Source organism: Musca domestica, unplaced genomic scaffold, assembly GCF_030504385.1.
Source record: "Musca domestica strain aabys unplaced genomic scaffold, Musca_domestica.polishedcontigs.V.1.1 123, whole genome shotgun sequence".
Lineage (NCBI taxonomy): Eukaryota > Metazoa > Arthropoda > Insecta > Diptera > Muscidae > Musca > Musca domestica.
The window spans coordinates 1,381,211-1,400,310 of record NW_026712161.1 but is presented as its reverse complement, the minus strand read 5'-3'; positions in this window follow the sequence as shown (position 1 = coordinate 1,400,310).

Genomic DNA, 19,100 nt, shown 5'->3' with positions numbered 1-19,100 from the left:
GGTGGATATCATCACAGGTTACTGCAAGGTGAATGTGACAGCGATGACATTGACCACTGTAGAATATCTCTGGACGAAAAAGAAATTGAGTCGATCGAACATCTGCTCTGCCACTGTCCTGCACTCATACTACTAAAATTATATGGCACAACTAAAGAGGTGAGAAAAAATGGCATTTTTTTTTTATTTTTGTGCTTTAGTACAAAATGGTACAGCCTTGGTCTTGGTATTTAGGCAAAAAACGGTACAACATTGGTATTGAGCTAGATATTTAGAATATTTTACCTGTAGACTAATTTTGGCAAACAGGGAAGAGGTGAAGCTCAATTTGTGCAAATGTTACTTCTCTGAAATAAGCATGAGGATCACTCTTCCTTGAAATTGGATGAAATTGTGGAAAAATAAAAATTATGAACAGTGCTATTTGTGCTTCAATAATACCAGAAAATACAGCGTTGGTATTGAGCCAGATATTTGCAATGGTACATGAGCGTTGTTCTTTGTGCACAGAGGAGAAATGAGGCTTAACTTATATAAATCGATACCTGAATTGTACGAAAGGCACTAAAAGATACAATATTGAAGAAAAGATTTGAACTTGGAAATTTGGCACTTACAAAAGGGTGTGATTCGACGATAGTTTCAGAATTTTGTACGAAAATTCGTAAGAAATTGGTAAAAGTTGAATACAGCCCTATTTCAGGTTGGTTGGAAATTCAATTATTTCAGAACATTTGCCAAAAACAGAAAAATCTATTCTTCTTGATCATAATTTGAAACAATTCTACATAACTCAACAATAGAATTTCAAACTAAATTTTGTGGCAAATTCCTTGCCACATCTTAAGACATTTGTGATGTGAGGTGGCAATTGTTTGTACACAGCAATTTTCACTGCAGTATGTGGCACCTGACATTAATGTTTTTCGAAGGTATAACTGGGAAGGTTTATGACACAGTTTCTGTCGATGCAATACATAAATTTACACATATACACACTTGTAATCCCACACAAACAGTATCTGGCCAATTGAAAAATATCTTGTTAGTAGAAAATCTGGATGCTCATTTCGGATTTTATAATCGTTTTTGTTATTCAAAATGTTGACCCATTGTGGGGGAAGTACCAAAAGGGATGTCCGATCTCCGCCATCTTTTTAACATATATGGTGTTGATGGAGACAATGTACATTTCGCGTTTTATGAGTTTCATGTGTATTCAAAATTTGAGGGACCATTTGTGGGAGTGTACCAATATATTTCATATTCACACCAGATCTTGGGTTAATAAAATAAATAATAAAAATATTGTGATTTGTGTAATTTGAAATCAATCGGACTCTTACATCACATTTTATAAGAGATAAAATTATGCAAAATTTTGACCCTTTGTGGGGAAGATACTTGATTGAGCGGACCGAGATTGTCCATTTTCGCACATGAATTAGCACAGATCAAAATATTAGTATTTGGAAAGTTGGAACAAAATCGGATCATCCTTATGCAATAAAATACTTTTTTTACCTTTTTTGGTAGAGGTACCAAAAACAGTGGACCGATGTTGCCCATGTCGATCTAATATTAACAATAATATTACAATGTATCAAAGTTTGGACCAAATCCCATACTTCCTTAGAGAGTTATCTGGCGCACCAGCCAGCCAGAGAGGTAGACGTACGAACAGCCATAGATCGACTCCAAATGCCCTGAAATGGATTTGTTCCAAAGAGCCCTAGGGCGATAAACCGTTATTTCGATGAGGCACGTTTTGACCGCATCAAATGATATATACCCTCTCTAGCCATATGGCTGATGGTATAAAACAAGTTATGTAGTGGGCCTTTTTTTCACTATTTCAGTCCAGGATGTCCCTGTAAAGTAGAGGCTATAATTTATCTAAAGTTCGTGTAAAAAGGTATAACCACTTCGACCTGTATAGAATTCAGAATGATTTAAAATTTTGGGAGATATCGTAGGAGTATGAATTCATTAGAATTCAAACTTTTAAAACATTGAGGGAGGGAAGTAATGCAAAGGTCCGCTCAATATTAGAATATAAATATATATTGCTGTTTATTTTGCTCTTTAATATGTCTGGCTTAGCTAAAACCAAATTTTGCAAGGCAAATAAAACAATTAAAAATGCTTTGGCCGGGCCAAACTTTGAATACCCTCCACCATTGGTTAAAGACAAAAAAGTATATAAAAGTGTCTGAACTCAAACGTGTTCGACTTTAAACTGCAAATACCAGTAAGACCGTTTGGATAATGCTGTTAAATCTTTCAAGAAAAAAGTACTATGTTCCGCAACCGGAGCTAGAATCCATTACGAACTACAAATACCAATTTTTAGACAAATCCTTGAAAACAAAATGTGGCAAAAATCATCAAAATACCGAATATATTAAGGTACCGTTAAATGGGGTCTATACAAAAATGTGGACCTAAATATTCAATGTTGTGCCACCGGAGCTAGAACCCATTATGAATTGCAAATTTTTTTTTTTTTTTTGACAAATCCGTTGAAAAATACAAATCAAAACACCGAAATGGGGGTTATACAAGGTTGTCCATATTCGACGGACCCATCTGGCAACGCCATAACTTTTGACGGAGATGTCACATCGCTTAATGACATACCGCGTTTGAAGCGTCAGTCCAAGCAGATTTTTACCATGAACCAATACACGCCACGCGAGCGTTGACAACAGAAGAAGTCAATTGTGAAAACTCAACGTGCTTTTAAAACATTAAAAAATGTGAGAAGTGCGCCTTCTAAGAACACCATTAAGAGTTTATACGAAAAATTTTCGACTGGTAAGGCTCGTTCTAATCCGAAGAGGCCATATATAAGTCGACCAAAGCGATCGGCCGAGAATATCGCTGCCGTACGAGCCAGTGTTGAGAGGTCCCCAAGAACATCCCAAAAACGCCGTTCTCAGCAGTTGGGCATGGCTCGGTCCACTTTGCAATGGATTATTCGCATTGATTTGCATTTGTTCCCGTACAAAATTCAATTGATGCAAAGAATGTTGCCTGTGGACAAGCCTCGTCGATTGGAATGGGCCCAAAGAGTCATAGGTCCGTCGAATATAGGCAACCCTGTACTAAAACGTGATCTATACATACAATGTTTCGCCACGGAAGCTAGAACCCATTATGACCTACAAATAGCAATTTTTAGACAAATCCGTGAAAAATGTGTCGAAAATCATAAAAATACCGAATATTGGGAGGTACAGATATATCTCAACTTCAATACCAATCATCCTAGATACAATACAAATTGTTCTGCCAAATTTTGAAGCTCTATGTTAAATAATGTGGGCTGTTGCGTGATTTCAACAGACAGACGGACATCGTTAAATCGACGTAGAATATTATGCAGATCATGAAAACCCTCCCTTCGTGAGCATAGGGCCATAATTTCATGACACGACTCAGCGAGATATGTAATATAGTGGGTCGAAAAAAATGTTGTTCTGGTATGTTACGCCCAAAATTCTGATATAAATAATGTAGGTAAAACCAAATTATTGTATCAACATCCATAGGCAGGAAGCCGAACTATCAGCATAAGCTTTTGGACCAGCCATTCCATAGTGGTGTATGTATCTAATATTGGTCCATAACAAAATCATCATCTCACCATCCCAATTCAATAACCTCAGACTAATCATCCACTGACACAGGTGTGAAAATGACAATGTCTGTATGTAAGTATATCATTTGCAGTAGGAGAACATGAAAATGAAATTGATATTGCCCTCCTTCCCTTAATCTCCCCAGTACATCCAGCTATAGAAGATAATGCGAGTGCAGTGAATGCGCTCATGCATTTTTTGTGGGTGAGTTTGGGTGTGAGTGTGCGTGCGAATGGCATCTACCATATACATACATATGTACACGATTTTGTGGGTTAGACTGTGAATGACACCAACCAACACATTATGTGGCACAAATAGTTATGGCAAATGATATTTTTTTGCTTCGACTACTTTTTTTGCTTTGCACAATTCTCTTTTCACTTTTTTTGCTATTCTTCTTTTTTGCACAGTTTTCCCTTTTAATCGTAATTCTTTGCCGTATGTGTGTCATCGACAATTGCATTGACGATGGACGGAAAACTGGGACAAAATATGTTGAATCGAAGCAAGGGAATGAAAAAGAAAGGCAAAAAAAAACATACGATTTCACAGAAGAAAAAAAAACGAAAGTGAACATACTTTTGGATTTCCTTTTTCGCAAACATTTTTTTTCCCACCACACACAATGAGTGAGGGTATGCTATGGGAGTTGGACACACACATATAAGCTTGCGTGTGTGTGTGGGTCTAAACTATTTAAGATTCTTGTTATAGATTTGTTCCCATGTATATATGTGGTACTACATTTCCTCCTTTTCACCTTTCATGCATTTGTCAAACCATTGTTAGGGATTTGTGGCAGAATGTCAGTCGAGGGGTTATCTAGTAGTAAAATATATGCATATGTATGTACTGCCTGCAGCACATACAACAATAAAATGCATTAAATATTTTCTGTGTTCACATCAAAAATAAATAGAAGAAAATGCATTTAATTTTGCTCCAGCGAGAACAATGCCACACGTTACTAATGAGGTTTGCAAGATGTTATGAAAAGATAAAATTTGTTGATATATCAGCATACTGCGTGGATGACAAGTTTAAGTTGAATGCTGAATACAAGGGTGGTTTGTTGTAAAAAACAGATTTTTTATTTGATCGAAATTATGTTTGAAATTTAAAAAAAAAAATCAATGTCATAGCTTTTAGCTATAATTAATCCGATAATTGTTATTTAATAATGTTTTGTAGAGATCATAGCACCAGTACATCAATTACACCATGTAACAACATTCGGGTTATGATCAGGATAGTGGGAAATTAAAAAGGGAAGTCATGGTATTCCTTCAGTAGGGCAAATCTCCAAATGATCCCTTAAGCAACCACAATAGGTTGCCACCATTTGCGTTATCCGAGTACTTCAAGATTTAAGGAAATTTGATCAAAAATCGTACACAAAGTTGGTCAGAAAATAGAAGTTAAGCAAAGGAAATATATATCAGGTCATATTTTATGTAGACCATCAATTGGGCGCCATCGTTGGCTTATGCCTTATATTTTTTATTTAATTTATAAAAACTATAGGCGTCATATGTTTAAATTAAAAGGCTCTTAAGTTTAATTATCTGAAAAAATATGGCTAATAACTATTCGAAATAATTAAATTTAACACCGAATGTCAACATGGCAGAACCTAATTTTCATGTGAAAGTTAAAGGGGAGCAAAGAGAAAAATGTGAAAGTTTTGAATAAAAAATTTGCTATTTCTAATTTCAATGAAAATCTTCACTTCCAAAGGAAATTATAGTTTAAACTTCATTTGCTTTTACTTGATTCAATTAGAGAAACAGTCCTTGTGTATTTTGACAATAAGCCCGTACTATGGTGGGAAATGTGTGTATTTCAGGTCAGGTATTAACTATAGGTATAGTATAACACGAGTTATGGCCTTCAAACGGCCAATGAAACAGTCATCACGCTGCCCAAATATTGCTCTGGGTGGCGCGTGCTGAGTCCTGTAGGTCTGCGGCAAAAATGTTTGCGTGTCCAAGGCTTTAATACATCCTCCAGAATATTTTCGCGATAATATTCGACATTTATTCTGATGAAACGGTCGATTATTACGAGCGGAGAGCGACCATCGGTTGTTATGGGGACCCACACCATCACCATGACCGGCGCTTAAGTTCTGGTGGCCAACCGAATGTGCACATTTCCAGCTGACTTCTTTGGCAAGTAAACACGATCATTTTGTTTGTTTAAAAACTGCTGGACAAGAATGTTCTTCTCGTCGAAGAAAACCAAATTCGGCAGGTCACAAAATCGACCAAGCGAAGCAACTCTTTTGAGTCTATTTTCTTTCTGTTGCGGTGTAAGTTCTTACACTTTTTGGAATTTCAATGGCTTTACCCCGAGCTAATTTTTCAATATTTGCCGAATGGAATATTGCGATATGTTCAGATCACGAGCCATTTTTCGACCACTGCGATGCGGGTTACGATCAAGTCGCTTCTTCACTTTTCGAACCATTTCTGTTGATGTTTTCTTCCGTCCACTTCCTTGACGTCGGGCTACGCTACCAGTATCACGGTAACGAGTGATGGTACGAGACACAAAATATTGATTCACATTTAAATGCTGGATTGCTCTAACGGTAGGCACTTGTGGTATTCCAGCCAAATATAAAGAAGTCACACAATCAAGGAATAACTTTTTTCTGGAAAATTATCACCAAAATCCTTTTGTACGCTTGTAAACAATATAATGAGCTGTCACTGGTATAACTTTAACAGCTGTCGGACGAGTGGCTTAGAAATGACTGCAGTTTGATTTTGTTGCAGTTTTCACATCTCACCCTGTATATGTAGTCCATCAATTGGGCGCCATGTTAGGCTTTGTGATTTATATTTATTTATTCACTGTGATACATAATCCAGAAACTATTATTGATAACTAAACGAAAACTCATAGTTATTTTTTACTATCGATGCATTTCAAAGTTTATAACAAACCGAAAACAGATTGAAGTTCTGATGCTGAGCTATTGTATATCCTCCATTGGGATATAACAATTAAAAAAAATTAATGTTTATTGTTACAATATCTCGAAATAAAACATTTGAACAAATTTTCATACGACTTCGACATTTTTCACAACAGAAATTGAGCACATATGAATATTTCCATAATACGTTAAAAAGTTGCACAAAGTCAACTTTGACAGAACTTTGCTTTTACGCGGTACATGAAGGGGAGCAATTTGAAAAATGTAAAAGTTTAGAATTAAAAATTTGAAGTGAAAAAATGTTGGGGTTTCCTAATCTTTAAACCTTGGAATAACTCATTTGATTGAATTGAAGAGATGGTTCTTGCGTATTTTGGTAATACGGCCGTAGGGAGAAAGGTGTATATTAGTACTATCAAGTATCTGGGAGAAATTGACTTATTTAAAAATATTAAAATTATACTTATATTATCTAAATAAGCCAGTCATTTAAAATAGCAAAGTAAAACTAATTCAATGGACAAATTGAACAAATTTGAGAAAAAAATTAATTTATTCCACATCGCTACTTAGCGGGCTTGAAACTGTCGTATTTAGGTCAACCGGCCAACAAATCATTTTATTATACATGTTAAGTTGAAGTTTTTTGAACTCTACGTCGTATATTAGATAGAGCTTTCAAAATAACTCAAATTCTATATGAACATAGTTACCACAGTTTTGTAGAAATCATTCCAGTTATGTCTTATATTCTTTGCGACTTACCTGAAAGGAAAAGAATGAAAAATAAACATTAAAAATATGAATTAAAAACAAGTAAAAAAGCTGTAAGTTCGGCCGGGCCGAACTTTTAATACCCTCCACCATTTGGAACGAATTTGCAATTCTCAAAAACAATAAAATCAGTTAACAATTCTGCTAAAATCTAAAAAATACCGAATGTAAAAATGTAGAATGTAGTCTATACGACGACAGGGACCAGTATAGGTAACATTTGTCATAAGCAATTAAATAATTCAAATGCGAAACTTAAAAAAAAAAATCGGTGAATAATGTAGTTAAAATCATCAAAATACCGAATATCGGGAGGAACCGTTATATGAGGGCTATACGAAGACGTGGACCTGCACAAACAATTTTCTGTGTTAGTCTGTAGTTTTCATTTCGAACTTCAAATACCATGTTTGAAACAATTCCGGTGAATACTGTCGGCAAAATCGTCAAAATACCGAAAATCGGGAGGTACCGTTATATGGGGTCTATACCAAAACGTGGACCAACATGTCCTATTTTCAATACCAAAAGTCTTGCAGACATAATATACATTTGAGTAAAATTTTATCAACCTACTTCATTTCGTTCGGAAGCTGTAATGATTTCCATAGACGGACAGACGGACGGACATCGCTAAATCGACATAGAATTTTATGCTGATCGAGAATATATATACTTTGTGGGATTTAAAATGTTTATATCGAGATGTTATAAACGGAACCTCCATTCCTAACCTCCATACTATATTGGAGGGTAAAAAAATAATAACAATTTAGCATTGGAATATGTCATCTTAGGTAACAATATCCTACAGATTTGATGTCCTTCCATCTTTATTCAAGGACAAATAAATTAAAAAGTATCAGTTGATTTTGCCGATTATACCGAAAACGTATGTCCGTTTATTAAAATGTATTTTCAAATAGGTACCGAAGAATTGGGCCAATACTATAAGTTTTGTAGGCATTTATCAGAAGAAATCGTCCGATCTCTCTCATATTTACAACATATCTTGTGTTGATGGAAATATTGAGATGTACCAAGTCGGAATGGAATCGGACGTTATTTTTGCGTTTTTTGAGCTTCAAGGGTACTCAAACTTTTGATCCTTTGTGGGAGAGGTACCAGAAGGAGAGGACCGTTATATCCCATCTTCACACCAGACCATGGTTAATAAAAATATTGTGATATGTGTAATTTGAAGGGAACCGGATGCTTTTTTCGGATTTATGATGGTTTTGGTTATTCAAAATTCACCTTGTGTGAGAGGTACCAGTAGCAATGGTCCGATCTCTACCATCTTTAAAACAGATCTTATGTTGATGGTAATATTGAGTTGTGTCTGAATGGAATCGGATGGTGATTTCGTGTTTTATGAGTTTCATCAATATTCAAAATGTTGACCCTTTGTGGAGGAGTTACAAGCAGGAGTGGACATACATATCAAATGATATATACCCTCTCTAGTCATATGACTGAGGGTATAAAAATTTGACTGAAACAACCAAAACATCTAAAACCTGCCAATTCTGTCCCATTTTAATGCTAAAAGCTCTACGGGCCTGAAAACATCTGAGTACAATTTTATAAACCACTATAAGCTAGTGAGATTTCCATAGACGGACAGACAGTTGTTGACAAAAACGTGATTTATATTGGCATTTTTATGTGGCAATAATTGCCTATACCCAATAAGAAGTCTTGTGCTAAATTCTTGCCACATGTTGTAAAATCCTGAAATCTGGAGGCACTTTAGATGGTAGCTATATAAGCAGTTTACCTATGTTGACTATTCATTGCAGGTAGAATTGTTGGGTGTCAGGATTACAACTGTTATCGATCATCTGTCACATTTTTATACCTTCCACCATACTATGGAGGGTATATTAACTTTGTCACTCCGTTTGTAACTCCTCGAAATACTTATGTCAGACCCAACAAAGTATATATATTCTTGATCAGCGTAAAATTCTAAGTCGATTTAGCCATGTCCGTCTGTATGTTGTAATCACGCTATCTTTCGAACGAATTGAGATAGAAGGATAAATTTTTGCACACGTGCTTATTTTTCCAGTAGGCATGTTAAGTTCGTAAATGGGCCATGTAGGTCCACATTTTCATATTCCGGTATTCGGTATTTTCTTGATTTTAGCGACATTATTCACCGGAATTGTTTTAACTTTTGTATTTAAAGTTCGAAATGGATACTACAGCCTAAGACAGAAAATTGTCTGTGCAGGTCCACGTCCTCGTATAGCCCCTATATAACGGTACCACCCGATATTCGGTATTTTGATGATTTTAGCGACATTATGCACCAAAATTGTTTCAAATTTAGTATTTGAGATTCGTAATGGCTACTACAGCCTATGACAGAAAATTGTCTGTGCAGGTCCACGTCTTCGTATAGCCCCCATATAACGGTACCTCCCAAACTTCGGTATTTTGATGATATTAGCGTAATTATTTAAGGGAATTGTTTCAAATTACGTATTTAGAGTTTTTGACGTTCGTAATGGATGCTATAGCTTGTGACAGAAAAGAATCTGAAATGTTCACCTCTTATTTCTATTTCAATTTTTAATTGCCGATATCAAAATACAGACGATTTTTCACATTTAAGTGTTTAACTTATTCTTTTCATCATAAGCTTTCAGAAATATTTAAATCCTTGCAATAAAAGTATGAAACTATAATTCTTGCTTTAAAAAAATAAGAATTTTCTCCATCCACAAAACAAAACATATCGTAAGGCTGGGGAGTATCTTCTGCACATATACAAATACACTCTTTGCTTCTGCTGCTGTCGATGTTTGTTTTTCTTTCTACGTATTAATTTTTTTTTTCGTTCAAGAAAAACATTTTTGTTTATCGGATGAAATTTTCATTCCATGGCCGAAAATAAGGAAAACATTATTTTTTTTTTTTTTGTTTTTGACTTTCGAAAATGTTTAGCATCGGTGTGGATATGCGTTTTCTTGTTTCTATTCTCCTTAGAGGATATTCCTCTATCACATGTAGAAATACGTATGCAAGTGTAAATGTATGTTTGTTTTGGTAAATTTTGTATGTAGGTGTAGTAGGGGGAGAAAAAGTTTTCGATTTTTTGTTGTTGTTTGTTCAAAACTTTGGCTATCCATTGCATTTACTTGGATTTTAAGACTCCGTCTACCTAATGAGTTGTAGTGGTAGTGCTAAGGAACAAACAATTTCGTAAGAGGTTTACACGAGGTATGAGATTCTGTAAAAATATTTATGTTTGGTGTGTGTGTGTGTGTTTTTCTTTCTTGGGACTTGAATCGATTTTGTATTATCCATTTGGTGCACAATTTACTTGAAATCGGATAAAAATATATATGGAAGCTATATCCCAATCTGAACCGATCTCGATAAAATTTGGGATAGATATTTCTGTATTTGATATATTTCCTTGAATATCGTTGTTACGGAGTGCATATTACGGCTGTGGATAACAAATATAACAAATCGGATGAACAATATATATGGGAGTTATAGCTATATCTAAACCGATCTTCACGAAATTTGACGTACTAGCTTCTAGACTAAATTCGGTCGTAAGTGCCAAATTCCATCCCATTTGGTCTAATATTACACGTTTGGTGCATAATAAAAAGCCAATCGGACGAAGTTATATATGGGAGCTATATCCAAATCTGAACCGATCTCGATAAAATTTAGCAAATGTATTTCTGAGCTGTATTTGATATATTTACCCAAAATATTGTTGTTACAGAGTACATATTACGGCTGCGGAAGACAAAAATAACAAATCGGAGGAACGATATATATGGGAGCTATAGCTATATCTGAACCTATTTCGATCAAATTTGGCATACTTATTTTCAGGCCTAATTTGATTGTATATGCAAAATTCCATACAATTCATGCTGATATTACACCTTTGGTGCACAATAAAAGGCAAATCGGACGAAGATGTATATGGGAGCTATATCTAAATTTTGATCAATTATCTCCAATTTCAATAGGGTTCATCCTTGGGCCAAACAAATGACCTGAGCAAAATTTCATCTGGATCGGGCAAAAAATGCGACCTGTATTTTGTTTACAAAAATACATGGACAGACGGACGGACGGACATGCAAAGACATAATATCCTGACCACCTTGTGGTGTAGGGTATAGAGTTGAGTTAATCTGCTTCCTAGTTCAGCACACCAGACCCTCAACGTATGAGTGATTTGATAAATTCCATATATTTCCTATATTTCCTATATATTTCCTAGAGTTTTCATAAAATAACTGGAGTCCACGGAACTATGTCAGGAACTAGTTCGTTCGATCGAACTAGATTGGCAGAACTCTATATAAAAAAGTAAAACATGTGTAACTGACTGATTCATCAAAACACAGGTGAAGCGGCTGAAGCTAGAATCTTAAATTTTTGCATGTGGGTAAAAGCTGGTTGGTAGGGGAGATATAAGGCTGTTTTTTTAGAAATTTTGACTGGAGTTGTACTAAAAACCACTAAATTTCGCACCTTTTGGTATTTTGGGAACGGACACACCTAATATCTGGACATTTGTTATAAAAATTAGGTTCGGAAGTAGTATGGATATAAGCAGGTGATTTTGGAATTGTGTACTAATTACAACGACTGTTCTAAATGGTACCAAATTCGGTACAATTTGATTTTGGTGAACGAAGTGATCTGGAAATCTTAAATGTTGGTATTGGTATACGGCTGGTGGGAAGGGTTAAGATAAAAATTTGGGTTTGGAAATCCGTTCAGCAACCATATGAAAGGTACCAAATGTTACTAACATTTGGTATTGATTGAGCGGATACTGTTTGAAATTTAAAATTCGGCATTAAGATCATTGATACTGTATAGGGATGAGATTTAAAGGTGTTTTTTAAATAGGTAATAAAAAGTACTAAACGGTACAAAATTTGGTATTTGTATAATTTAGTACAAAATGGAACAACATTTGGCATTTGTATAAAGGATTGAGCTGGAAGTCTGGAATTTCTCCACCTATCACCTTTTGTACGGTTTTGTTGTACGAAAAATACTAAATAGTATAGTCTTTGGTATTTGGGGAAGGAATGAATCTGGAAATCTGAAAATTTAAATGAGAACCTTAAATGTTGTGTACCTTTAGACAAACTAAAGGGTTTTTTGAAATACTAACAATACGTGTGCCAAAAATACTAAGCACTAAATTTGGTACCATTTGCAACTATGTGAACGGATAGTGGTAAAATCCTGAAATTTGGTATGAGAATCCATTCCTGGAGATGGCGTTGATGACAGGAGGTTGTTTTTAAAAAAGTATACTAAGTGTTCGAACTGTACTAAATGGTACTAAATTCGGTACAATTTTGTTTTGGGTGAATGGAAGAAGCCGATAATATACAATTTTGGTATTGGGGCACACCAAATGTAAATGGTATTAGATTTGGTACAATCATGTATTTTGTGAGCAAAATGTGCCTTAAATCTAAAATTTGGTACGAGAATCAATTTTTGGAAATGGGGTTGGTGGAAGGAGGTAGTTTTGGTACATTTTCGGTTTGGGAGAACACAAGGAGCTGGTAATTTAAAATGTTCGTATTGGGGTTCCTGTTAGTTGATAGTTATGTGATAAAGAGGTGGTTTTAGAAAAGTGCACTACAAATGCACGAAATGTACTAAATGGACTAGATTTGGTAAAATTAGGTATTTGGTGAACAAAATATGCTTGAAATCAGAAATTTGATATGAGAATCAATTCATGGAAATGGTGTTGATGTTAAGAAGTGGATTTGGAATAATTGTACCAAGTGTGGCAACAGTAGAAGAAGCTGGTAGTTTGAAATGATGGTTTTGGGGCGCCTGTGGTTTTGGAAATGTGCACTACAAATGCACGGAAAGTAATAAATCGTACTATATTTTGTAAAATTTGGTATTGGGCGAACAGATAGTGCTTGAAATCTGAAATTTGATATGAAAATCAATTCCTGGAAATGGAGTTGATGTTAAGACGTGGTTTTGGGAAAAGTGTACTAAGTGTGGCAACAGTACTAAATGGTACTAGATTTAGTACAATTCCGTGTTGGGTGAACAGAAGGAGCTGCTAATTTGAAATGTTGGTATTGGGGTCCCTGTTGGTTGGTAGTTTCGTGATAAAGAGATTGTTTTTTGAAAAGTGAACTACAAATGCACGGAAAGTACTAAATCGTACTAAATTTTGTACAATTTGGTATTGGGTCAACAAATAGTGCATAAAATCTGAAATTTTGTACTAGGGGGATGTTCACGTATAGCCTGGACAATAAAGGTGGTTTCGGAAATGTGTACCATAATGTACCGAATGGTACTATATTTGATATTGGGTGATTGGATAGAAATTAAATTCTGAAATTTGTTCTTTAAATTTGAGATTTGGCGGTGGGTGGGAAACGCGTCCTATATTTTTACGAAGTTTACTAAATGCCACTAAATTTGTTATTGCGTGATAGAATAGAACTGAAATCTTGAAATTGGATGAGGATGTTGCTGTCTGTGGTTAAGATATGAAGGTGGTTTTGGAAGTGTATGCTATATTTGTACAAAAGTAATAAATAGAATTAAATTTGGTATTAATTGAAGAAATTAAGCTGAAATGCTGAAATTTTATATAGATGCCATTGTCTCCGTCAGTGGTTAAGATATGAAGTGGTTTTAAATGTGTGTTATATATTTGTACGAAAAGTACTACAAGGTACTAAATCTGGTATTGGGTGAAGAGATGGAGCTGGAATCTTCAAATTTCATATTGAAGTTTCCGTTTGTATCTGGAATTGAGGGGTGGAGGTGGTTTTTTAAATTTATACTATATTTGTACGAAAAGTACAGAATTGTACTGCATTTTGTATTGAGTGATAGAATAGAGCTGAAATTCTGAAATTTTATATGGATGTCACTGTTGGTGTCTGTTGTTGAGAGAAGGAATACGGTTTGGAAATGTGTACATTAATTGTACGAAAAGTACTAAATAATACTAAATTTCGCATGGATTAAAGGCATAGAGCTGTATTCCTTAAATTTGATATAATTGTCACTGTTGGTGTCTGTGGTTAATAGATTTAGGTGGTTTTGGAAGCGGATCCTATATTTGTACGAAAAGTACGAATTGGTACTAAATATGACATTGGGTGACAGGATTAATAACAGGAATCCTCAAATTTTATATTAAGGTCTCCGTTCGTATCTGGAATTGTGATATGGAGGTGGCTTTGGAAATGTATACTACATTTGTACGAAAAGTCCTAAATGGTACTAAATTTGGTATTGGGTTAATGAACAGGGCTGGAATCCTCAAATTTGATATTAAGGTCTCTGTTACTATCTGGAATTGAGATATGGAGGTGGTTTTGGAAATGTGTACTATAATTGTACTAAAATTACTAAATAGTACCAATTTTGGTACTGGTTGAAGGGATAGGTCTGAGTTACTCAAATTTGATATTGAGATCTCCGTTTGTATTTGGAATTAAGGTGTGCAGATGTTTTTGGTAATCTGTAGTATAACTGTGCAAAAAGTAGTTGGGTGAAGGAATAAAGCTAAAATTACGAAATTTGATATTAGGCCATTGTGGTTTTCTTTCTGAAAAGAAGAAAAATTTGACGAATATATAATAGGAAAGTCTGAAAATTTAATACGATGTATGAGGTTTTGATGGCTAAAATTTTGTTAAACTGTATTTTGAGTACTAAAAAGGCCTAACACGAATCCAAAATTTTAAGATGGACTTTTCGCTGACGAAGTAGCTGACATTTGGAAGTAGTTTCTAATAAATAACGAAACATTGGATAAAGTGGAGGTTTTGAAATTCGGAAAAAAGGTTCTAAAAAGTAATAAAAGCTGATATGTTTTCCTGAGCATTTGTGTCCTCAGAAACTTGACTTCCAAAGAGGTATTTTTTTACAATTTTGTAAATCAAGGTTGCTGTTTTTGGTATTGTGGAAGGTTGATAATATTCGGCCATGGCGAGTTGTATACCATTTTTTTTATTATTCTTAATTCTAATAACAATTATAAATGCCCCCTAAAATATGCAATAATTTTACGCCATAATTTCGTTATTTTCGACATTTGAATAAATTATGAATTAATTAAAATTCCTTCAACATTCTATAAAATTTATATATTCCCATTGGATTAACTCTTAACAGGCAATTTCACTAGTCAGCCAACTCAAGCAGACCTCCCCCCTACACTTTTGTTAGTTTCAAGCGTAAAATAATACGCCTGTGCGTGACTCTCTCGACCTCTTCACACAAATAACGTTGTGATTAAATGAACATAAATTATTTATATTGACGCCATCAACTACTAACGCATTGTGTGCTTTGTTTTGCCTAAAAGCATGCTTTAAATAAAAATGTCTCGCTTCGTGATAACCAAATTTAAATAATTTATGAAATTATATGCTCGGTGACATGGCGAAAGCAGCAGAGGCCAATGAAGAGAGATGTTGTATAGTGAGCGGAGCGCACACTATACAAAATAAATTGTATTAAAATTGATTTCTGTTTGAAGGTAACAATGGCGTGAAGAAGAGAGAGGGAGGCAGGTAAGTCGACAGGCCATGGTAAGTCGCAACAAAAACCAAACGATACATTGAAATGCATGACAGGTGTAACAACGTTGATGGCAAACAAAAGCCAAACTAATCGAATTAATACTAATTGTATTAAAGTGGTCACTCAAACACACACCGACACAAGTACGACGAGAGAAAGACACTGACACACATATGTATGCATGAAGCTTATATGCCCAGCAAATATAGCAAAGGTCTTGCTGATAATATTGATGTTGCTTCGTAGATATGTATGTATATACACGCTTTCAATGACAAATTACATACTCTATAAGTTGGCATTTGTTATGGCAGCACGTGTAACAATAATGTAAAAAGATTGAGTTATCCCACCATCGCAATGGTGGTACTTTATGTAAGCCTGTATGGGAGTGTGTGTGTGTGTGTATAAACATTTATTTTTTGGCCCAGTGCCGTAAATGGAGAGTTTATGACCCAGTGAACTTTTTTCTATCAAATTTTCAGGGAGTAAAAACTAGTCCGCCATTACTCGTTGACATATCATGAAAAGTTGTATGAAGAGTGACTTTCTCAAACTTATATTTATCATTGTTATAGCATACTTTTTAGCGCTCCCATAAATTTTTAAATTAAAAGAAAGAAGGATATTTATAAAATCATGGCACAATAGACACATATGAAATTTCCAAAACTATTTTAACATTTTCAAGATTTTTTGGGAGAGCTAGTTTTTTTTTGCCGGAAATACTACCTGAAAATTTGATAGAAAAAAGTTCACTGGGTCATAAATTGAATATGTAAACCCTAGAAACCAATAGTGACTTCAATATCAGAATTTCAGCACCATATCTTCACTTAATACAACATTTAGTACACATATCCAAAATAATCTAAACTATCAATCCGAAATTAATAAAATTTGGTACTTTTCGTATAATTTTAGTACTCATTTGCAAATCAGTTCCATATCTCAATCCTAGACACCAACAGTTATCATAATTTAAAATCTCACGATTTCAACCCTATCCCTTCACCCAATACCCAATTTAGTACAACTTAGTACTTTTCGAACAATTATTTCCAAAACAACCTCCATTAACCTCCTCCTTAACCAGAGACGCCAAGAGTGGCATCCATATCAAATTTCAGCTCTATTCCTGCACGCAATACCAAATTTAGTACCACTTAGTGCTTTTTGAACTATTTCGAACCAAAAGGTATCGCAATATAAAATTTCAAGGTTATAGATCTATCTCTTTACCCAATACCAAATTTAGTACTTTTCGTACAATTATAGTAAACATTTACAAAACCACCTCAATATCTCATTCCAAATACCAATAGAGACTTCAATATTCAATTTAGAGATTCGAGCTATATCTTTTTTCTTAATACCAACCTTAGTATCACCAAGTACTTTTCGAACAATTATAGTACATATTTCGAAAACCACTCCCATATCTTAACCACATCTATATCAAATTTTATGATTTCTGCCCTATTCCTTCACTTCACAACAAATTTAGTACTATTTAGTTCTTTTCGTATAATTGCAGTACTCATTTACATTTCATATCTAATTTCGAGATTCCAACGGAGACCTCAATATCAATCTTGAGGATTCCAGTCCTATCACCTCACCCAATTTAGTACTACATAGTAATTTCGAACAGTTATAGCATAAATTTCCAAAACCACCTTCATACACCACATATACCAAAAGTGACATCTATATCAAATTTCAGGATATCAGCTCTATCACTTCCGAATACCAAATTTAGTATTTTTTAATACTTTTCATATAATTTTAGTACACATTCCGAAAACAAAACTCCACATCTTAACCACAGACACCAACAATGATATCCACATTAAATTTCAGGACTTCAGCTGTATTCCTTCATCCAATACAAAATTTAGTACTAATTTTTACTTTTCATACATTTGTAGTACACACTTCCAAAACCTCATCCACATTTCAGTACGCATTTCTAAGGCAAACTCCACATCTCAATTCCAAATATCCACAGTTACCTCAATTTAAAATTTTACGATTCCAGCCCTATCCCTCCATTAAATTTAGTACCATTTAGTACTTTCGAACAATTGTAGTACACATTTCCAAAACCACCTCTATATCTTAACCAAAGATACCAACAGTGACATCTATATCAAATTTCAAGACTTCAACTCTATTCCTTCATCCAAGACCACATTTCGTACTATTTAGTACTTTTTGTACAATTTTAGTACACAGTTTTAATACACATTCAACCTCCATATCTCAATTCCAGATACCAACACAGACCTCAATATCAAATTTGAGGATTCCAGCCATATCTCTTCACCAAATACCAAAATGTTGTACCATTTAGTACTTTTCGTGCAAATATAGGACCCATTTCAAAACCACCACCAAATCTTAAACACAGATACCATCAGTTAGGTAAGTATTAAATTTCAGAATTCTGTCTATATCCCTTCCCCATTACCAAATATAGAACAATTCAGTACTATTCTTACATTTATAGTTCACCATTCCGAAGAAAAAACTCCATAAGTCCAGGCTACACATGAATAGCGACTCTATACTAAATTTTCTGAATTCAAGATCTATCCCAATTCCAAACTATACTCATTATACAGTACTACTTAGTGCTTTTCGTGCTCTTGTTGTACACATTTCTAAACTACCTCTTTATCACCTATCACTAGCAGAATCCTACTTCAAAATTTCAGCTTCATCTGCTCACCCTAAACTCAACTTCTCTTAATTTAGTACCGAACCACCTTCATGTATCGAACTTATTTTCCAACATTAATTCTCTTACGAAATTACAATATGGTACCATTTTAGAATTTTAGCACCAGTTTAGAACTTTTCGTAATCTTAAAGTTGGAATTCAAGAAAACCCTTTAGCACATCTATCCTGCACTACTTCAGTGACACTTATTCCCAATTTCAGATTCTAGCAAAGTCTATTTTTGTACAATTGAAAGTATTCAACTTTTAGTACTTTTCCTACCATTTTATTAAGAGTTTCCAAAAACCCAACCTTATCAAACGCCTACGCACCTAGACTGAGCCTCGAGGAAGGTTATTCCTTCAGCCGTTTCGTCTGGTCGTTGAACTTCGGTCTGTCAGTTTTTTTATTGCTTTTTTAT